This window comes from Schistocerca americana, chromosome 1, assembly GCF_021461395.2.
Source record: "Schistocerca americana isolate TAMUIC-IGC-003095 chromosome 1, iqSchAmer2.1, whole genome shotgun sequence".
NCBI lineage: Eukaryota > Metazoa > Arthropoda > Insecta > Orthoptera > Acrididae > Schistocerca > Schistocerca americana.
In genome coordinates this window covers 1,153,891,381-1,153,916,307 of record NC_060119.1, presented here as the reverse complement: position 1 = coordinate 1,153,916,307, position 24,927 = coordinate 1,153,891,381, and the positions used below count along the sequence as shown (strand labels likewise).

The 24,927-nt window shown below is 37.1% G+C and overlaps 1 pseudogene; it reads left to right on the top strand.

Annotated features, from left to right (window-relative positions):
* The first annotated feature begins 24,472 nt into the window (after positions 1 to 24,472).
* LOC124557912 lies at positions 24,473 to 24,590 on the top strand (annotated as a pseudogene).
* The last annotated feature ends 337 nt before the right edge of the window (positions 24,591 to 24,927 follow it).

Below are 24,927 nucleotides of genomic sequence, written 5' to 3'. Positions count from 1 at the left end.
TTATTGTTTTTTTTCACGTTTCATTATGACGTCCATGCGGTTTTCCCTTCAGCTACATGTGTGGTGACTTATGTGGTACTTTCAACGATATACGCATTACATTGCATGTAGGGTTCGTACGTTCCACATTCAGTGAATTCGGCTGGATGTGTAGCGAGCAAAACTTCGCGTTCTTGGGTAGATATATGACGTCTTTCTGCAAAATATCAGGTCTTCTGGGATTTACTGGCAGTTTTTTTGTTGTTAAAGGAAAAGTCATTCTTCATCAAGCAGCCGTATGTTACATGAGCGTAGTACATAAATTAGCATGTAAACTACCGTTTTGAACCTCCCATGGTCGTTAGGAAACTAGATAATGACAAATTTGGTGTCATGCTTGAGTTACTGTCGATTTTTATGGCAGTACACACGCTCCTTATTGTTAAACCTACGTTAAGAATCAATATAAACGATAGTATTCGCAACCATCCGATATCGTACTCATAAACGTCACTTGCTGGGCGCTTGGCGCGATGCTATCGTTGGCTAACAAAAACCCAGCGGCGTTTCGCGACTGTTATATTCCAAAATACCGCAACATCAGAGGGTTCTCCGTTTTAGATGATTTATTGACAACAGAAATTTATAGAAGGTTGAAGAAGGTTTCTAAGGAGTAACCGCCGTATTTTTCAACAATTAAGACATGGGTGACTCAATTCAAACCGGCCATGGTTCTGTTAGAGACTGTCCACGCTCAAGGCGTCCAGAAATTGAGGTCACAGATGAAATTAACGATATATTGCAAAATTTTTTATCCTTGCTTCGTCTTTAATTTGTTATTTTGTCTTCAAGGCAGCGGAGTTCCTTCACTTCATCTACTTCGTGGTCAGCAATTTTGATGTTAAGTTTATCATTAATTTCATTTCCGCTACTCTCATTACTTTCGTCTTTCTTGGTCTACTCCCAAAACCATAAAGTGTGGTTATTAGATTCTCCAGTCCATTCAATAAGTATTCTAGTTCTGCCTTACTTTTACTGAGGACAGCAATGTCATTATCGAATCTTATCATTGATATTCAAAGGTCTCTGTTGGATTCCTTTCATGTTAATTTCTTAAATCTGTTGTCATTTACGGCATAAATTCCTCTTCTAAATTTACTGTGGTGTTTCTGACTATCTGGGAGGAGACTGAGCAGTGGAGCGTGTAATGTCTCTTGCAGCGGTCTCTCCACGATATTTTCAGAAATTTTATAAATTATATAACTCAGTACATATCTCGAAATATCTCTTCTTATCTTACCGATTATCAATGCAAAGTAGTTTCAAGCCCAATTATTCCTTGGAGCGTCCATTTACTCCATGGAATAGCTTCTCTTCTATCTATGTTTTCTCTTAAAAAAAAGAATAGGGGACTTCTTGCCGATTAGTCGTGAAAGAGGGATGTATATGTATGTATTGTTGAGCTAGTCGCCATCTTGATGAGATTCTGTATGAGAAGGAATTTAATACATGAACTAAACTAAAGTAAGTGTGTTCGCGTATTATTTAACGGATTATTATTATTGACAGTGTCTGCTTACTACGCTGTGTTGCACGGGATCAGTGGGGAACGTCTGATTTACACTGGACGAACCTGCTGTTTTGTAGGCTCAAGATATCCAGTTACTTCAAATAAATAGGCTAACACGGTCTTACCAGCAGATCTCCGGTCTTCCCCATGTGATCACCGAAAGTTAATAATTATTACAAATGTTTCCAGGAGATCGACTGACAATTTTCGTCGCACCGAGACTTCGAAATTGCTTCACTGCCTTATGGAATTTAAGTTAAGCTTAATTTAATCAGGATAGAACAGTATTGAACTGTGTGAATGTGATAAGCCTGCTTTGTCAATGAAAATTCCCTTAATATACGCATGTTTTTTACTGTCCTGATCAGTGAAGCTAAATCAGGCCGGTGTGAGAGAGGTTTTTAAATTTTAGATCCCATACAAAATATATTAAATTTGGCTTCACTGTGACAGGACACATTTTTGAGCATTACTTAAACATTGTGTGAATTTTATGTTGCATGTGCACGAGAGAAAAGAAGACGAGGCCAGTTCCAGAAGTCACAATTTCGCCACAACCTACGAGAACGTCGTTCAGGCCAAACAATATACAATTAAATTTTTGTAGATAGAAATTTAGAATAACTATTTAAATGTCTATCGGTTTGAATCAGATTCATTAAGTGAATGTTGAGTTGAACTTTAGACAGGAAGTGTTTATTATAAGTGAGTATTATGCAAAATTTAGGTCAGTGACACTATTAACTCAGATGCGAGTGACTTTATATGTTTGTTGTTCGGTGTATTAATGGTTCTTACTAGGGCGGCTTATAAAATGGCAATGCAACAGCAGAGAGAATCACAACAGCCCTCAGCTGTTTCTGAGGTTAGTGAAACATTAGACGCTAGCTTAACTGAAGTAGTGCCTCGCGGCAGCATTAGTCAGGCCCCACAACAAAGCTTAAGTGTTTCGATGTCATCTGAGCAGGACGAAATAAACCCATTGACTGTAATCATGCAACAGTTAACACTGTTAGCCAAAAATGTAACAGACTTAATTAAAGCGCAAATAGAGACTAAAAGGGAAATAAATGAACAATTAGCAGCCAATAAAGTGGAATTAAATAATAAATTAGTAGAGAGTTTCCAGAAACTTGATGATAAATTAAATAAAACTGCGGAAGAATTGAAAATTCAGAATGAAAAGACAGAATTAAAATTAGCTGCTCAAATTGAGCAAGTCACTCAGCAGTGTAATGAAAATGCGAAGAAGTTACGCCTAGAGCTAACTGAGTATGTTGCTACTGAGCTTGATACTATTAAAGAGCAGGTCGAGTCAATCCCACAGATAGTTCAAGCACAAGAACAGATGCAATGTTCTATCGCAGTAATTCCGGTATTAGTTGAAGTTCAAGATGAGTTAAAGCAACAAGTAAACGAGATGTCAGCAGATATGCAGGATTTGAGACAATCACAAGACAAGATCCCGAAGGACATCCAAAATTTGGATAAATCCATAAATAACATAAAGGAGAGACAAGACGAGGTTGATGATAAGGTAAACATTCTCGCGGGAAAATTCTCGCAGTTAAGTTTAGAAAGGAAAAGCATTTCTTCAGACAATATTGAACATACGGTCAGCACAAGTCCCACCGCCACACCTTCACCCGCCCATGTTAGGCAAAATTCTTCTGCCTGACTCATGCAGTACCATCACCGTCAGAGGGCGGTACGGGACCACAAGTCCCACCGCCACTCCTCCAAAGTGACTTGCAGTGACGCAGTCACTGCCCTGTGGAAATTTACTGCCTCACCAACACAGCTAGACCGCAATAGACCGGTGATGCTGTATTGTAACATATCACCCCGGACTACAAGTCCATAAAAATAAAAAAAAAAAAACATACGGTCAGAGCAGCTATACAATCTATGACCGAGAGTTCTGAAGAAAATTTATTTAATAAAAGTTTTCTAGAAGCCAATGAACAACTAGGCGAAGAACTTATACAATGGAAAGAAAACATTGAGAGATTTTTAAATCTATCTATCTCGAGAAGACTCGTGCTCCACGCAAGGAAACGAACCCATGACAAGATCTATCAATGAAGCTACATTATTTACCCGATCAAGCACAGACAGGGACATTAGTGCACACGCTCGTCTTTGCAATCAACATCAATCACAACACTATGAGGGTAGTCATAATGCCTGTAATTGTAAAAGCAATACTGAGGAGAAAATGCTGAAACAACGTCAATTCCAGATCTACAACCCAGACAAGAAAAATGTTCATCCCGTAGTGTTTATAAGAAGTTTTAGGGGAGTATTGCCAAAAAATTGGAGTGAGTGGCAAAAGGTTAGTTTCGCGACCGGTTATATTCAGGGGTCAGGAGCTATATGGGCATCTGATATGATATCAACTTGGGACACATATGAAGATTTTGAACGAGCATTTTTATCCAAGTACTGGTCTGAAGGAGTACAAGAACGTTTAAGGCAGGAGGTATTATACCCGGAACCTTTTTCCTTTTCACGTGGGTCCTTAAAGAAATACTTTGAGAAATATATAAACAAATCGCGGTATTGGGATAAGCTTATGCCTCTACAAGACGTGATTGGCATATTAAAATCTCGACTTCCGGCCAGCATCAGAAATAGAATGCTGTATATTAATGAGCATGACCTTGACTCTTTCAAGACTACACTTGACACTATAGATATGATCGAGGAAGATGAAAATCGGCCAAGACAACCGGTTATGCAGAGGAGAGCGATTGAGGCGCCAAATGCAAACCGAAACGGAAACGGATTTAATGATTATTATACTAGGAATAGTCAGAGATTCAACGGAAACAATTGCAACGGAAATGGAAATTTCAATAACAGTGCTGCGAGGGGCAGATTCAGAGACAATCGAACAGGTCGCAGATACAACCCAATGTTTTGAAATGCAAGAGATTATCAGAACCAGCAGTTTTCAAATAATAATAATGCGTACAGAAATTCTGACACTCGATTTGAAGCAAATAACACAACCAGTCATCAACAACAACCGGTAGTAGTAGATGATTCAAGAGGAAATAATAATCGACATTTAAACTGAAGAGGGCCGCTTTATGCTCCGTAAAGTCGGCCGGGGAATACAAAAGGGGCAAACCTGTTTTAAACGAAATTAATTCCGTGGCAATGTTGAGATATAATGAAGGCGAATTAATGACAGATGAACTGACAAGAGACTTAGAGGCCTGTGTAGTCGAAGATAAAAGGGTTCCTGTGTCTGAGATCATCACAGAAGTGGGAGGAATTTTAACCAATGTTGTATTGGACACAGCTTCATCTACAGACGTAGTATCCGGAACTTTGTTTCGCAGAATTAGTAAAATTAAGAAAATCCCTGCCCTACCAGTACAAAATTGCCGAGTTATAGGTGCAGTGGGAGCAAAATTCAGGAACGTCAAGATACAAACGCTTATAGAGATAAAATTGGGAAATGTAGCTAAACAATGCACATTCCTTGTAGTGGAAAAGTTGTTAGTAGATTGTATTCTTGGCATTGGAACTTTGCAAGCCTGCAAGTGCAAGTTGGACTTGGTAGAAGGAAAGGTGCATTTTAAAATCGAAGATCAATTTGTTACACTGATCTTACTGAGAAAGGAGGCAGTGTATGAGCGATCTTTCCGTGGTGCTGCTGTGCAGTTGATTTGTGCTGAAAATAATAATATGTGCCGACTACCGATCAAGTCAATTCAAGAAGAGGATTTCAGACAAACAGTCGAACAGAAGATTGCTGAGTCAGATTGCCTAACGGATAGTCAGAGGGAACAATTATTCAATATATTAACAGAATATGAGTCAGTTTTCGATGAAAAGCCCGGAATTATTAGAGGATATGTTAGTACATTTCAGATTAAGCCCCATAAGACATTTTGCCGCACACACTATCCCATTCCCTGGCGATTAAAACAACCAGTTCAGGAAGAGATACAAAAAATGTTAAACTGGAATCTTATTGAACCGTCGAACAGCCCATATTGTTCTCCGTTGCTTGTTGTACCAAAGCCAGGAGGAAAAGTTCGATTGGTATTAGATGCAAGGGAAATTAACAAAATTATAGTACCTGTGCGCACACATCCGGAGAACATCGATGAGTTAATACAGAAATTTCAAGATGTATCCTATTTAACCAGTATTGATTTGAGAAGTTCGTTCTGGCAAGTCCAGTTAGACAAGGACTCAAGAAAATATACTGCTTTTATATATGGAGGGAGATGCAATCAGTTCAAGGTCGTTCCGTTTGGTCTCAATATCAGCTCTGGAGTTTTTATTTCTGCGTTGGACTATGCCCTAGGACCAGAAGTACGTAGTCGAATAACAATTTTTGTGAACGATCTATTAATTGCCTCTAAAACTTGGGAGGAACATGTACAACTTATTAGGAGGATTTTTGCTGTGTTCAAACAAACTGGTATAACTGCAAATCTAAAAAAATCCCAATTTTCTCTACAGAGAATTAAATTCTTAGGACATATGATTAATGCAAAAGGTATTCTTCCAACAGAAGCGAAGATTAGTGCGATAAAAAATTTTCCAACTCCAAGAAACAGAAGACAACTGAAAGGCTTTATAGGCTTGGCTTCAATTTTTCGTCGATTTATCAAAACTCAAGCAATGAACTCTGAAGCACTAAACCGGCTCCTGAGGAAAGATGTACCATGGCAATGGTCTAATGATTGTGAAAAGGCTTTTTGTGAAATTAAGGATCAACTGATAAATGCTCCGTTATTATACCACCCTGATATGAATGTCGGATTCTTTTTAGCCACTGATTCATCAGATGTGGGATTAGGATCTTGTTTATTTCAAATTAGGTACATCGATGGTGTAAAAACCTTTTGTCCAATTGCATTTGCTAGCAGAGTTTTATCCACCTGTGAAAGAGCATATACCACTACGGAATTGGAAGCTTTAGCAGTTATTTGGTCTTTGAAAAGGTTTAATTATTATGTATATGGCTCAAGGATAGCCGTTTATTGTGACCACCAATCACTAACCTTTTTACAAACTTGTAAGTTGCTGCATCCTCGCTTGTCAAGGTAGACAAGGTGTAGCCGGAAAAGAAAATATTATAGCTGACGCGTTGTCAAGATCTCCAGAAGGAATAACACCTGAACTGGATGTAAATAATAAGGCACAATTTCCAGTGCTTCTTCTTCAAGAAAATAATTACAAGTTATATTATATTCATTTATGTAAGACAATGGCTCAGCTTCAGAAGAAGGATCGACGATGGAATACTATAATACGACAATTCAATCAACAAAATCGTATGGTCAGTTTGGAATACTACCGGCTTGTGAATAATATTTTATTTTTTAAATCTGGGAAGGCTGAGAATCCAAAGCGGTGTGTCTGCATACCCGAAGAATATGAAGAACGATTAATTTGGTTTACACATTTGACCTGGGGTCATGTTGGTGTTGTAAAGTGTGCTAATAAGATTAGATATTATTGTTACTTCGCAAATATAAGGCGAAAAGTGCACAAAGTCATCCAGAAATGTATTCTCTGTCAAAAGGCTAAGCCGGACAACAAGGAAAATAAAATTGCGCTTCACTCAATAATACCTGAAGCACCAAGATCACTTATATCATGTGATATTTGTGGACCACTTCCTAGATCTAGAGGTGGTGTTAAGTACATTATTGGATTCTGTGATGTATTTACAAAATATGTTAAACTATATCCTATAAAATCAGCAACTGCAAGAGCTGCCGCAGTAAAGTTTGTAAATGACTACATTCCTCATGCAGGGATTCCAAAATCAATAATCTCCGACAATGCGAAGATATTTACTGGATATTTATGGAGAAAATTAGTATCACAACTAGGAATAAAACAGATATTTACATCTTGCTATCATCCACAAGGGAATTTAATTGAATGGGTTTTTCGAGAACTAAACAGATTCATGAGAACGTACTGTCATGATAAACAAAGTACCTGGATAAACTATTTGACCGAGTTTGAGCAGATTTATAATAATTTACCTCATAGTTCTACAAACTTTACCCCGAATGAACTGATGTTCAGGGATAACGAAAGAAACTTTTGGGTAGATAACTTGCCTAAACTCGAGGACACCAAAATGTCATGGGAAGAAAAAATTCGCAATGCTCTCATTAATATTACGGAGAAAGCAAGACAGCGAAAGGAAATCCATGACAGAAACATCAAACGGATTTAGACTTTCAATATCGGATAAAAAATTCTTTTAAGAAGACACATCAAGTCATCAAGGTTGAATAAGACCATCAGAAAATGGAATCTAATTTATACAGGTCCACATATAATAGTTGATATACCGAATCCTGGTGCGTATTTATTAGCATATCCGGATTCTGGAAGAGTAAAAGGATTATTTCCCCATGTAGACCTAAAGAGGTACTTTTGAGAAAAGTGTTTCAAATTAAATGAAAAGTCTGTATGAAGTATTTGGGTGTTAAAAAATGAAGTGCGAAGGACAGTATGCCTCAGCTACTGTGATAGGTTAAATGACAGCATGCCAAGCATCTGTGATAGTTCAATGAACAGCAAGCGATTGCTTCTGTGATAGTATAGGAACATTTAGAAAAGTAAGTGGAACTGTAGCTATTGCTGCTATGAAGGCTTACGGTTTATCTGTCTACACGATGATCACCAAAGAAGCTTGTGCGTGTGAAATAATATACATTCAGGGAGTGTTAATCTCCAGTGAGAATAAGTTTACTGAAACTATATGGTCGAATACGGCGCTTGCGTGTGAAGTTAGTGTTTGTAAACTGACAGTTCACAGGAGAACAAATGAACTGCGTTAGGAAATTAGAATCGATTGCTACTGTCCACAGATATAAAGACTCGCTGTTTTTTTTTTTTTTTTTTTTTTTTTTTTTTTTTTTTTTTTTTTTTGGCGCGAGCTAAATTCTATTCAAGAGAATTTAATTAACCAGCTTAATGTGTGTTTATAAAATTAGAGTTAATGAGAAAGTTCTTCATTGAATTTATAATAATGTGTCATTTTCCAGTTGGATTTGTTTATTGTTATATTGCATTCATATATGTTCATGAGAAAATGCGGCTTTTGGAGTATAAAAGAGAAAAATTAATTTCAGCTGGAGAGGTCATGCAGCAAGACTTAATCAAATGTTCTCTTTCAGCAAAATTTCATTTTAATCATGTATGAGTAAGATATAATTTTTTTTGGAAATTGTCTCCAATAATAAAGTTTTTAACATTCTGACATGCTATCCACATTCATACTTGAAACCAAATTAGGAAAGATTCAGATCTACTTCCACCTTAACATTCTGACATGCTATCCACATTCGTACTTGAAACCAAATTAGGAAAGATTCAGGTCTACTTCCACCTGGAAAAGCCAACGAAAAATAAATAAATAAATAAATAATTAAAACCAGGATTAGAACCTTTCGGCTTACTCAAGAAGATGGATGAAATTATCCATGTTTTCAAAATTGTTTTCCGATCTGGAGTTGTGATATGGTGCAACTACAGTATCGATTAAGACACCTAAGTGTGGAAAGTATAAGACGAATGGATTTTCCCATTCCTCAGATGGAAGATTGGATGGATCAGGTCCATATTTGAGTTCAAAATGAATCTGAAAAATTTCGACTAACCATTCTCTTCCAGGAATCTTTAATAGTTCACCATTCCTTAGACGAATTTCGATTGTTTCATGCCACAATCCTGAGTACCTGTTCCTGAGGTTCCTTCTGGTCTCTCAAATCCGTTACGTCTCCTGTGCGGTACGCCAATGCGACGCCTGTCCTCCGTGCCGTGTCCCAATGTTCCTGTTCAATCACTTTCACCGCAGTTCAGCAAGACATCGATGAAGATAATTTTTCAGAAGATTGTAAAAAATTTGCATGTGTAAAGATTATTTTTTTTTTGGCTATGAGGCAGATTTTATCTTTCCTATGAATTCTAGATAACTCTCAAATTTCTAAATTATTCTATCTTTCCTATCATCTGTGATACCTAGTTGGGGTCTAAGCCTCCAGGTTTTCCGGGGTTTCCCTGTGAAGGCCAGTTCCTGATAGGTAGACCTGATGAACAACTATGTAAGTCCATCTTCCCTGGTTGTGTACGTGGGATCCGGGTATGCCCCAGTACACGTGAAAGCAACAACTAGGTATCTAGGTAACGAAGATACCAAATCTCTTTCAATTCTTGTAATCAAAAAAATTCTTACTAACTTCTTAAAATTTATAGGAACGTATGTTCCACAAAATTCTAACGAGTTAGCTAAGCCAATAGTTAGCTCGCAAAGTGGATACATATCAACTTTGCTCGCTGCGAGGGGCGATGTAATGTCTCTTGCAGCGGTCTCTCCACGATATTTTCAGAAATTTTATAAATTATATAACTCAGTACATATCTCGAAATATCTCTTCTTATCTTACCGATTATCAATGCAAAGTAGTTTCAAGCCCAAATATTCCTTGGAGCGTCCATTTATTCCATGGAATAGCTTCTCTGCTATCTATGTTTTCTCTTAAAAAAAAGAATAGGGGACTTCTTGCCGATTAGTCGTGAAAGAGGGATGTATATGTATGTATTGTTGAGCTAGTCGCCATCTTGATGAGATTCTGTATGAGAAGGAATTTAATACATGAACTAAACTAAAGTAAGTGTGTTCGCGTATTATTTAACGGATTATTATTATTGACAGTGTCTGCTTACTACGCTGTGTTGCACGGGATCAGTGGGGAACGTCTGATTTACACTGGACGAACCTGCCGTTTTGTATGCTCAAGATATCCAGTTACTTCAAATAAACAGGCTAACACGGTCTTACCAGCAGATCTCCGGTCTTCCCCATGTGATCACCGAAAGTTAATAATTATTACAAATGTTTCCAGGAGATCGACTGACAATTTTCGTCGCACCGAGACTTCGAAATTGCTTCACTGCCTTATGGAATTTAAGTTAAGCTTAATTTAATCAGGATAGAACATTATTGAACTGTGTGAATTTGATAAGCCTGCTTTGTCAATGAAAATTCCCTTAATATACGCATGTTTTTTACTATCCTGATCAGTGAAGCTAAATCAGGCCGGTGTGAGAGAGGTTTTTAAATTTTAGATCCCATACAAAATATATTAAAAGCGTGTTACTTTTACACATAATCAAGAACGATCTGCACGTTACCACACTTTAAAACACAGTTTATATGTAATTCATGTCACACAGTCTCATACGGAACCTACATCCGCTTTCTTTTATATACTGTGTAAGAGGTCCGATGTATTGCTCATGTGCTGCCTGCGATATGCAAGGTCTCTGACCAGAGAGCAGAGTTGACTGCAGTAGGAACTGTGTAGCTGTAGCAGTAAGTTGCTGATAGTATGGAGTCTGCTCTGGTCTGGTATGGTGTATCGTGTTGGCTGGCCCGGTCGCGGTGCAGCGATGTCGGAGCCTGAATATTATTGTATAAGGTAAAAAGCAGCCTCGCGCATATGTATTAATGTTATCTCAAGTCGCATGTAAATTTTTTAAAACTCTCGTAATAATAATCGTCTTCATAAAAAATAACTTTTAACAACCATTCATTTCAATTTAAACAATTTACTAATTTCTCCCATCCATGATCATCCCGATTATTGCAACAGAAAAATCAGTTGCTTCCTTTCATAAATGACAGATAGGTCGGCGACTTCATTGAGGTAAGAATTTTTCCTTTTTTTATTCAGAATGATCTTTCAGGGCCATGACGCAGCACTGCTGTCGTCCAAAATTTACCAGGTTAAATTCACAGTGAATTATTGAAAAGTCATAAGTGAGCGACAATTTAATTGAGAGGTTAGTTACATTGTTTTATTACCAGGTTATTGATTTTTTTTTATTGGGACGTTACACTGAATGTGAACGACATAATTATAATTTTTACTGTTGAGAGGTTTAGGAATTTTTCTGTTTTGAGGTTACGCTAAATGTGAATTAATTTTGAGCTTAGATTAAATCAGAAAGAATTTTGTGGGGAGATTAAATGTAAACGAATTTTGTGGGGAGGTTACACTTGGCGACAACCGGCCAGGATCGTATTTCTTTGTGAATCTCTGAGAAGTAGTCATATATCCGCTCTTATTTACTTAAATGTAGTTTGCATCTGGCGCAACACATTTACTCATTTGACACTCTTTCTTTCACAGATCAATGGCAATTTATTGCTCTTTGTTGTAATTGTGTTTGTTCCATTTTTTTCTTTTTCTTTGTTTCATTTTGTGCTTAATTTTGATTAGTAAAAAATGCCGCGAAAAACTGTTAACACTACATCGCAATATGCAATGAGTGAAATAGCCGACTCGAATAATTTGACCGATAATACTAGCGACACTCAGTGCAATAGTGATAATCCTCTAATTACAGATAATCAGTGCGTACCGGCCACTAGTAATGACTTTAATCCTAATGATGAGCAAACACATTCAATTATGTCCACACTTAATTTAACGACAATTGATGACGCGGCACGTTCCTATACAATGAACGCTGCGCAGTTTGACGCACGCGGTTTGCAAAATTTGAACTGTGAACAGATAAATTTTTCTCACGAAGATGAACAATGTAGTCAAAATACGTCAGATTTATTTGATTCGGAGGTAGTGACTAACAATGCACATCCGATAAGCAAACATTTTCAAGAATCAGAGGATGACCTAATGGTTACGCAAAACGTGACAAACGCACATACACCATCACACAGCACAGAAAATACAGCAGCTAATTTTGGCATGGATCAAGTTATGGCATTATTACTACAACTCAATGAAAAATACGATAACCAGCACAAACAACTTAATGAAAATTATAAACAACTAAATGAAAAACTAGACAACAATTCCAAACAGTCGAATGATAAGCAAGATATAAATTTCAAACAACTTAATGAACAGAACAAACAACTTAGTGAACAGATTACAGCCGTTGCCGCGCAATGTCATGATACTAAAGAACAATTACGTGTGGAAATTAAGGCTTGTGCTAGGAACAGTAGTAAAGTAATTAGATCTGTTGCACAAGAATTAAGTAATACACATGCAGCCACAACTAAATTACTTAGAGATGAAATTAGTGCAGTCGCTAAACAATGCTCTGAAAACGCAACACAGTTACGCGACGAGTTTAAATTAATGTCAGCAGAACTTTCACGCACACTGGATGCGAAAGTACACGCGAAATTTGACCAACAGAACAGCCAAATTGACGAATGTTTTAATCACCACCTACAAAACAGTGAAACGCGTTACAGTAAATTTATACAGGAACAGAATAAAGTAAAGCAACAAGTCATGGAAACAATTACTGCACAGAGACGGGAAGATAAGCGTAAATTGTTTACGAAAGCAAAAACATACGTAGACAACAATATTGCTACAATATCGGACGAAATCAAACAGTTGAACACCGAATTGCATGATGAAATCTCCGATCTTAAAACAAAAACAGACACAAACACATTAGACTTTCAGACAATGACCAACAGACTTGAAAAGTTGGAACTAATACAGGATCCCGATGCCATCATAGCAGACGTTAAAAAATTGAACAAAACCACACGTAAAATACAAAAACAAATTAATGCTTGTGATACTAAAAACGATGATTATGTAAAAGTACTGACTGAAAAATATGATGAATTGGCCAGTCGTATTGACGTTATCGAAAGTAATAATGACACCAAATCAGACGATACGTCACCTGTTTCGTTTAATCAAACACCCGAATTCCAAAATTTACAGCAGACAGTCAGTGAGATGGGTTCGTCTAATAATACATTACGTAGAAAATTGTCATCTTTACAGAACAAAGTGACGGAGATGAAAAATATTTCAGCCTTTAACACATCACAGCATACGCCACTTTCCGAACATTTGTCAGACTCACACAACCAGTATAATTTAGGTAATTTACAGAGAGTACGTGAGTTAGATTCCGAACAGTCACAGACAAACAGATTATCATACAATCCTGAACCTGTTCAGACATTCAGAGACGATAATTTTGATTATAAGCACTTTCTATCCTTAAAAAAATCTACGGTATTTAATAATGACAGAACACAGATTCACTCTTTGTACTGGATACAACGATTTGCTTTTGCATTTTCACCAGCTTGGCCTGTAATGCAGAAACTAGAATTGGATTGGATACAACAACTTGCTTTTGAATTTTCACCGGCGTTTCCTGTAACGCAGAAACTAAAATGTATTTGCAGCGCGTAAGTGACCTCAGGGGATTCATTACACTTCGATGAATATGTGCCGTAGTGTGCACAGGGTCCCGAGCCGTAGTAGTGCTATTTCATCTTTAGTTTTCTGCACTGCTGGCTTCTCTTTTACTATCCTTTATATCTGTCAAAACCGATTTTCAGCTATCGATCTATCTAGGATTAAGAATGAATAACGAAAACCTGATATGACAAATTTGACCGAAAGTGACAGTTTTCTTTAGACACGCCCGAAATGACAACTACCGCCGTAATTTTAATAACAGATAAAATTGTAATCATCAGTACGTACAACATTTTCAGTAATCGTCAAAATTATCAGCAACAGCATTTTGGTAACAATAGAGATTTTTCCCAACAACAGCAACAAAACCAACAGGTTAGAATACCTAACCAACAATGTAATGTGCAAGGTCAACCAAGCTTTAATGTTTCGCCGCCTACACGTATAGCGTCGGCTCCGCCAAATAGTAACGTACAGAAAACACACCATTTCAACTCGTATCGCAATTTTCAGCGTACGTTTAATAACAGTCGGTCTTATCAGCAACAGAATCATCCGCAACAACAGATTATCATGAATGAACCAGACAGTAGATATCATCCCGAACGTAATACGTCAGGACGAAATAATAGAACAGTACAAATAGTTGAAATGCCACAGCATCCTCCCGCAAATAACGGCACGTCAGAAAGAATTTGAATAGATACAGTGCAGAATGAATCTTCCAGCAACGTAAGCAATACTTCAGATACACAGAATCTTGTTCACGAAAATGTTATTACTTTTGACGACATCCGAGACACTCTTTTGCAGGAAAAACCAGTTATTGAAAAAACCATTTCGCACCCTGTCGTTGAAGTAAAGATTGGATCATCCAAATTTTCAGCAGTAAACGATTCTGGATCACCTATTTCAGTTATAAATGAGGAAACTTTCAACGAATGTAACAAAGAGAATACCTATCCTACGTTACCATTAGGCAAAACTAAAGTAAAAGGAGCAGTATCTGGTAAAGGAGTAGATGTAAAATTACAGACACACTTATCGTTTTGTATTGCAGGTCATACGTTTCACTCAAATTTTTGGATTGTTCCTTTACTGACAACAGACGTTATTTTAGGTACGAATTTTCTGGTACAACACGACGCTGTCATTGACTTTCAAAATTCCTATTTAATGTTAAAGGATGAAAATGTACAACTGGCTTTAGAATTTCAGCACTCTTTATCTGCAGAAGAACAAACAATTAATCGGACAGAGGTCGTTTCTGCATCACGTAACATAGACTGTCATTCCACATTGTTCACAGATACGCACGTACACAACTATAATACTCCAGACGAAGCCGACTATGACGTTATACGGATGATTTCTGATAAAGTTAAACAGAGCAGTGCAAATACAGACGACGAACGCACGCAACTACGCAAAATTCTTTTACAGCAAGCTCCAGTTTTTGACAACATCCCTGGTACTGTGTCCGGCTTTATGTATGAATTTCAAGTTAAATAGCAAGACACATTTAAAGCCAAACATTATCCCATTCCTTATATTCACACAGAACAAGTTAAGAAAGAATTGCAAGCTATGCTTGACCAAGGAATTATTGAACCGGCAGTTAGTCCGTACATAAACCCGCTCCATATTGTTAAGAAAAAGGATGGTTCACTTCGCCTCGTACTTGATTCGCGTCACATCAATGACCTTATTATTAATGAAACAGATCGCCCTCAAACACTAGAAGAACTTCTACAGAAATTTCATGGTACTGCTATTTATTCCACATTAGATTTGAAATCGGGATTTTGGCAAATTCAGCTCCATCCGAACTGCAGACAGTACACAGCTTTTCTCTGTTTTGGTGAATGTTATAAATTTTGTAAATTACCGTTCGGTTTAACTATTTCTTCAGCAGCATTTATTCGCGGTTTGAATACTATACTTCCGACAGAATTAAAAGACAGAATCACAACGTATGTAGACGACCATCTTATTGCAGAAGCTAACTGGTCTGAACACATTTTGATTCTTGAACAACTGTTACGAACTTTTCGTGCACAAGGAGTCACAGTTAGTCTCAGTAAATCGCACTTTGGCAAAACTTCCATAAAATTTCTTGGACATGTAATTTCAGCAGAAGGCATTGCGCCTGACCCGGAAAAACTTCAAGCTTTACGTGACATTACTGTTCCTACGACGAAGAAACAACTACGCAGCTTTCTAGGTTTAATTAACTTTTTCCGTAAATGTATTCATTACTCTGCTTTAGACACCCCTAGATTATGTCAATTGACGGGTAAAAACACTATTTGGTCCTGGGATAGCCAAGCACATTCTGAATTTGTCAATCTGAAACAAGCTTTGTTGAATGCACCACTTTTATCACATCCAGATCTTACTAGAAATTTTTCAATTGCCGCCGACAGTTCTAACACCGCTTTAGGCGTACACATTTTTCAGGAAATCGAAGAAGATGGTTCTACAGTAATTAAAAACATCGCCTTTGCGAGTCGCATTCTGTCACCTGCTGAACGCAATTATTCTGTAACAGAACTTAAAACATTATGTGTTGTATGGGCATTTACGAGATTTCGGCATTTTCTTCATGGAAGACATACGACCGTTTACACAGATCATAGAGCTATCCAGTTTTTACTTTCAGCAAAATTTACACACGACAGGTTAAGCAGATGGAAACTCTATTTACAGGAATTTAATTTTACAATTGTTCACATTCCCGGTATACAAAATGTTCTAGCAGACGCACTATCCCGTTCTCTCAGCAACAATCAGCAAGACATCGCAACCAACTTCTGCCAAGCAAATTTTAGCGTCATGTATATCCAACAAGTTGAATTTGAAAATTTCGTTTCGTCATCATTACGAGACATAGCACAAGAGCAGAGTAATGACAATGTATGGAAAGAAATTAAACACCTTTGGTAAGATTGGAATAATGTTACCACCAGAAGCCATTACACTGTACGCAATAACATTCTGTTTCGCCGCTCTCACCCTGACAGCAACAACTGGTTACTATGCATTCCTGACGAACGAGTTAACAAATTAATTTGGTATACTCATTTAACTTACGCACATTATGGAGCCAGAAAATGTTTTCTTATACTGAGACAGAACTGTTACTTTGCCAACATGGAGAAACGTATTCGACGAGTTTTAGCGCCATGTAAAATCTGCCAGAAAGCTAAGTCTGACACGACTTCACATATTCCTCCGTTACATCCCATTGTACCTGTTAAATTGAGACACATGGCCGCTGTAGACATTTTTGGTCCGATTCCCAGAACTAATAGAGGTTTTTGCTACATCTTTGTCCCTGTTGAACTCACTTCAAAATTCGTTACCTTCACTCCGTTACGCAAAGGTACTGCTAAATCTGTTTCGAAAGCATTTGTAAAACATTTTCTATTTCATGTAGGGCATGTATTGAAAGTAATTTCCGACAATGTACCACAGTTTCGATCTGCTATATGGACACGTAAGTTACGTGCAAGAAACATTTCTCCGATCTATATGTCCAAGTACCATGCTTCTTCGAACCCTTGTGAACGACTAATGAAAGAAAATACTGCCATAAAAAACATATTGATTGGGATACACACATACTGTCACTCCAAGATGTAATTAACTCAATACCAAATGAATCTATGCTACCTCCGACTGTTATACTGAAAAATGTTGAACCACCTAACAAAATTAAAGAATTAGTATCCTTTCCTACATCTCGTCGACTACGACACCATGAAATAATTGACGTTGCGCTGAACAACATCAAACGTGCCGCAGAGTGCCGGAGAAGACAGCAAAAACAGGTTTGTACACACCGTGACTTTCACATTGGACAGAAGATATTAGTACGCACACACTATTTATCCAACAGAGGAACGAGTAGATGCAGTAAATTTGAGCTTCTATACGCAGGTCCATATCGAATTCGCAGCATTCCTCACCCCAATGTAGTACACGTCGAAACTTTGAGAAACAGAAAAAGCAAAGGCAATCACCATGTCTCCACTATTAAACCCTTTATTGAATGAACATACTTTATGATTTGTCGCACTGTAATGCCATTTGCAGATATTTATATGAACACTTACTGATGATTATCGTATTTTCTTGGCAGGTGCCCGGCAAGGTAAGGTTAGCAGGTCGCTTTTCTTGTCGTTACACATCAGACCGTGCACATTTTTCCAGATAAACTTGCATATTTTATGACCGATTATGCAATTCTATCTAGTGACATATTAATTTTATCAAATTCTTTCTCCATTAAAGTCTTCAACTCTCGCCTCTATCAACTACACAACATACAAGCTGAACCCAAAGAAAGTCATTTCTTGTCGTTATATATCAGACCGTGCACATTTTCCATTTTTCGTGTATGTATGATTGTTTTCCTGTTTTGTTTGTATGCACTACGAAATCTTTAAGATATAACAAACACCAGTTCACTTTGACATTTTTCCTTATGATATCTCAATATCTTGACTATTCTACACTTTTGGCTACTGCGTTATGAGACTGTGTGTACATTTTTGCACCTGAACACTGTTTATGTTTTTGACATAATACGTTATCTGTCATGCTATGCTGTATGCTTAATTATATCACTAGAAACCAGTTTTTATTTAATGGGTATATGATTTAAATGCAAGATATTAATCCTTATGCATCATTTTCAGAAAGCAATAACGTGTAAAAGAAATAAATTAAACAAACCACAGTGGATTACTACGAAATGGGAATTCCACCTTCGGAATGAACGAAAGAAAATGGAATACGTTGTGATGAAGAGTAAATGGATCAGAATTAACAAGCATTAACAAGAATATACTATACACATCGTATGGTAGCAGTCTCAACTAATTATTTTTCTTTCAGAATACGAGGCGATTGATGCAAGCTGTCAGACAGAACTACACATCTTAGTTTTAGTGATGAAATATGTTAGAAATAAGAAACTCTATACTATGAATAGTTGTATGAAGTAAATGGTAATATGAATAATGAATAATGAAGTGTCTTTTTTGCAGATGATAATGAATGATGATGAATAGTTATATGAAGAATAAGCTAATATGAATAATGAGGTTTTTCTTTGCAGGTGATGATAGTAATGAAGTTATGGTAATATGAATAATGAAGTTTTTCTTTGCAGATGAGGATAATGATGAAGTTTATATATTTACTGTTAGTTAAGAAATGCTATGTAGTTATTTAAGTATTTGTTGCAGTTCGTTTTGACAGTATGTCTTATGTCGCATGGTATAATGACCGAATGTTTTGGAAAGGACAACTAGAGCACATACATATTGAGTACACGTTTCATTACCTGTTAATTCGAAGTTCACGACTTTCAGCATAATATGCGTTTCTTCTTTCAGCTTAATAATCCATTTTGTATTTTTTCCAGGAGAAGCTATTCGTGAAATTAATGAGCTATAAGTTATTAAACCTGTTCTAGTACGTGCATTTTTTTAGCCATTTGTGTGTGTAATTCATGAATGTGATCACATATACTCTACTTGTTAATAACCTTGCTACAGCTGACTCATGACGAATGATGTTATTAATCGTTATTTACAGCAATAAGTCAAAAGCAAATATTTTCATGCCCTAGCAATTAATTATCGATCCCAACACAATGCATTGCTAGCACACAAAAAAAATGTATTACCAATCCCAAATAATGCTACTAGTTTAAGGGATATTTAAAGTACTAAATATAATGCAGATTTGTCAGATGTATTGAATCCATTATATCTATGTATTATTGGACCATGGACCTTGAGTAATAGTTTCAGTGTGTTGCTTTTTGGATGTGTCCTATATCACTCGAATGATGAGTTCTGAGTAATACTGAATGATGTTTTGTAATAATGCATAAAAGCTATGCCAGTGATTTCTGTAAATAATATTTTTGTTATACTCTATAAATGCTATGCCAATAATTAACTCTCATTTTGAATGATGACTTCTGCATAATACTGAATAATGTTTTATAAAAGTATATGAATACTTTGCAACTGACCAATGACTGCCACTGTTCTTTATATTTTAAATTTGTCTTATATCACTTACATGATATCATAAATGAATACCAGTAGCTTAATGCTACACTCATTAACTCCTGTTTTGAATGACGACTTCTGAACAATGCATAAAAATGGTTTGTAACTGGCCAATGAATGCCAATGATTGCTATAACTAGATGAATTATGTAAATGCTATGCCATTAATTAACTCTTGCTTTGAATGATCACTTCTGAATAATGCATAAAAATGGTTTGTAACTGGCAAATGGGTGCCAATATTTAGTGTAATCAGATGACTTATGAATAACGTTCTGTAATACTCCATACATAGTACAGAAATGTTTAGTAACTAGGCAATGAGTGCCAACAATTACTCAAATCGGTTAATAGACTAGTGTAATTTTCTATGATGACTAGCATAAGAATTAATGTCCTTCACCTTATTACTAGAAATTACTGCAATATCCGTTTGTCCTGTCTATCCTCATGATCATGGAGCACTATATTTGGTTTTTGCACTAATTCTATGTTGGTGTACCTTACAAGAATGTGGCGTTGACACATCATGCTGTCCACCACCTTGAACGATGGAGATGTTATTATGATCCCACTGTTTGGTGTACCTAATATACTACCAAAATGATAACATTGAATATTAATACAACATTTCAGTGTCTTGGCTACACTGATTAATACTTCAGGGAAGAGAACTTCAGATTGTCTCACTTGGTGTTGTGCTTCTGTAGAAAGATATGGACTTTCAGTGCAGCTACGTGCAACCTACTGTGCTACAACCATGATGCAATTCTTCCCTTTCCTTTCCTAGTTCTTATAAAATGGTAAAAAAATATATATATACAGTGCGTGTGCACTTTATGTCATTTATTAATGTTTTGTACTCATTGCGTATCCTAGTTCTTGTAAAATGGTAAAAAATGTATACAGTGCGTGTGCACTTTATGTCATTTGTTAATGTGTTTTGTACTCATTGTGTATACATTTTGTCGTTGCTTGATATGTTCTGTACTCAGTGCATGTGCACTCTATTTCATTTCATGTTCTGCACTTATATATATATGTATATGCTCTGTGTCTGTAAACTTAGTTAATTAAGTAGATTTTAGAAAAATTTGTTGCTCATGGCAAGTCCAGTTGACTCACCATCCCTGCCAAATTTTTGCCCCCCTGGTGGAGTGTTATGTAAGAGGTCCGAGCAGATGTAATTTCGATGTATTGCTCATGTGCTGCCTGCGATATGCAAGATCTCTGACCAGAGAGCAGTGTTGACTGCAGTAGGAACTGTGTAGCTGTAGCAGTAAGTTGTTGATAGTATGGAGTCTGCTCTGGTCTGGTATGGTGTATCGTGTTGGCTGGCCTGGTCGTGGTGCAGCGATGTCGGAGCCTGAGTATAATTGTATAAGGTAAAAAGCAGCCTCGCGCATATGTATTAATGTTGTCTCAAGTCGCATGAAAATGTTTTAAAACTCTCGTAATAATAATCTTCCTCATAAAAAATAACTTTTAACAACCATTCATTTCAATTTAAACAATTTACTAATTTCTCCCATCCATGATCATCTCGATTATTGCAATAGAAAAATCAGTTGCTTCCTTTCATAAATGACAGATAGGTCGGCCAGCATTGCACAGAGCTGTGCCGGAAAAATCTATTGTAAGGGCACATATACCCGGCGACTTCATTGAGGTAAGAATTTTCCCTTTTTTTATTCAGAATGATCTTTCAGGGCCATGACGCAGCAGTGCTGTCGTCCAAAATTTACCAGGTTAAATTCACAATGCATTATTGAAAAGTCAAAAGTGAGTGACAATTTAATTGAGAGGTTAGTTACAGTGTATTATTACCAGGTTGCTATTTTTTTTGTTGGGACGTTACACTGAATGTGAATGACATAATTATAATGTTTACTGTTGAGAGATTTAGGAATTTTTCTGTTTTGAGCTTACATTAAATGTGAATGAATTTTGTGGGCAGGTTACACTGTGAAAGAATTTTGTTTTGAGGTTACACTAAATTAGAATCATTATTCATAATATTTAAAATATTTTGTGGGGAGGTTACAACTGTATATGATAAGATACTGTCATCCCCCTTCCCTTCTGTGTGAAAGGATGAATGAGAAAATGTATTTCTAGTTGCATGCTTGATGGTAGCAGACAAGCCTGTCTGCTAGAGAACAGTAGGGCCAACGTTGGAACAGGTAGCTACACTTTCTAAAAGCAGAGAGGTTTCTATTCTTAGTATGGTCCTGTCCGTCCCTTGTCATGTTGCTATAGGAAGCTGCCTCTCTGGTCACTTCCGTTTGTATCTGTAGGGGCACAGGTCAGTCTGTCCTCGGCGAGCGTCTGAAGTGGTAAGATCTCACGGCTAAGCGCGTGTCTGCTAAGTGCGTAGGACAATGGATTTCTTAAGTTCAGCCTAACTGAAAATTTAATCACCTTTATTTCAGGTTTAGATTTAAAATATCTAATGTTATCTTAAATTGCGACACAGTGTAATTCGAGTGTGATGTTCAGAATATCTTCCAGTAGTTGCTTTGTCAATGCTTTGTGAGTAAAGTGGAACCACGTGTGGATGATCCGTAACTCTAACTAAGACCATCAATCTTAAATGCGAATGTGGGTGAGATTATAACGTCTCGTCTTGACAATATTTTTCGATATAGCAACTTTTCTTTATGTTCAACCCATGTGGGGTGTACTTTGTGAGACCACTACCACATGCTTATGCAATTGTTTGACCCATCAGGTCAATAGTAAGACAATAGTAACCAGTTCGAGGTTTTTTTTTTGTAATTTGTGTTTCGATGTAGTTTATTTTAATTATCAAAATTATTGTGGAGTTACTCTCTTCGTGTAAACCAAGTTGACCACGTGAAGCATGTAGTCTAACCATCAAAGTAGCTCTCAGCTATTCTTTTCGGGAAGATTTCACAGAGAGTTAGTATGAATTTAGTATACCAGTGTGTGGTAATTTGATGATGGACAGGATTGCGCTACGAACGTAACTTCTTTGGGTGAAAATAGAATCGGTTGGTTGTGGTTAATTTCCTCTTGCATATGTTTCAACGTTCTTCATGTGTTATTTTATGAATGCAGTGTTGTATGCAGTCTCCCAATCTTGGCTCCCTATTTGATGTGTTCCATAAGATTACAAACTCACATTTTCACAATCCTAAATAAGGCACCAGTTTAGTTATGAATCAAGTTTAATATGCTGAAATTTCAATGATCAATGTTAAAATAAATTTCCAAATATAAACTGATTTATTTCTTTTTATTTAAATTCTCTTTATATATATATATATATATATATATATATATATATATATATATATATATCACTGGTTGTCATATGACAATTAAAAGATTATAATTAATGTTAGTCTGGTTGGGAATTTGGTAAGCTAGACTGGATACCTGGTGAAACAGTTGCTCAGTAATGCAAGGTTAAGTTCCCCAGATAGCTCACAGCTTTTAACCCGTTTTTATTGTCTTGAATGTCAGCACCGCTTTCAGAACAAATTAATGCGTCAACATTACAATATCATTTCACCCACAATGCCATTTTTGAACTTTTTTCCGTCACAGCTTCTTTGATGTATTGACTGAACAGTTAAGAGGATTGTGTCCCTTTGTTACACACTTTTTTAATTCGAGTGCTACGTATTTGGTCTTCTATTCTTATTTTTCGCTCTTGGCTTGTCATGTGTATTAACCGCCTTTATCTATAGCAGACATCTGTTGTTCTGTGAATTCCGAACTTTACTCCATTTTACATTGTCGAACACTTTTTCTGTGTCAAAAAACACCAATAATACGTCTTTATTTTTCTTAAGGCTTGCTTCGATGAAATGAAATGTCATGTGGCTAGGGCCTCCGTGTGGTTGACCGGGTGCCTGGTGCAAATCTTTTTAGTTGACGCCACTTCAGCGACTTGCGCCTCGATGGGAATGAGATAATGATGATGATACCCATCTCAAAGCCAAACTGATCGTCACCTACGAGATCATCAATTTTCTTTTCCATTCTTCTGTGTATTATTATCGTCAGCAGTGTGGATGCATCAGCTGTTTAACTGATTTTAGGATGTTTCCAGAATGAGATTTTCACTCTGCAGCGGAGTGTGCGCTGATATGAAACTTCCTGGTAGATTAAAACTGTGTGCCGGACCGAGACTCGAACTCGGGACCTTTGCCTTTCGCGGGCAATATTTTAGGATAGTTCTCGCACATATCTATCCTTGCTATTTTCGGAATTGTGTGAATGACATTTTTTTGTAAACTTTGATGAGACATCTATAGCATCATAGGTTATACACACAAACTTGAATAGTTATTTAGTTGCCAGTTCTCCCAATATTTGTAAAAATTCCGAAGTGATGTTGCCTATTCCTTCCGCTATATTTAATTGCACGTCTTCTAAAGCTCTTTTCAGTTCTGACAGGACAGTCCCTTCTCCTCGTAGTGTCTTGAATATACTTCTTTCAATTATCCATTCTCTTCTCTGCATTTAACAGTGGAATTCTTCTTTTAATTTGACGCCTTGGCTTTTATTTTCACGGACTGTAGCTTTGGGCCAACGGCCTTTCCGCAGTGGTAACACCGGTTCCCGTCAGATCACCGAAGTTAATCACTGTCTGGCTGGGCTAGTACTTGGATGGGTGACCATCTGGTCTGCCGAGCGCTGTTGGCAAGCAGAGTGCACTCAGCCCTTGTGAGGCAAGCTGAGGAGCTACTTGATTGAAAAGTAGCGGCTGCGGTCTCGGAAACTGCCATACCGCCGGGAGAGCGGTGTGCTGACCATATGCTAGTCCATTTCCGCATCCAGTGACGCCTATGAGCTGAGGATGACACGACGGCCGGTCAGTACCGTTGGACCTTCATGGCCTTTTCGGGAGGAGTTTTAGTTTAGAAGCTTTGACTTTTCAAATGCTACATCTGCCCCTTAACCAATATTTCTTTTCTGATTTGTTCACATTTCTCCTGCAACCATTTCGCCCTAGCTACCCTTCACTTCCTATTTATTCCAT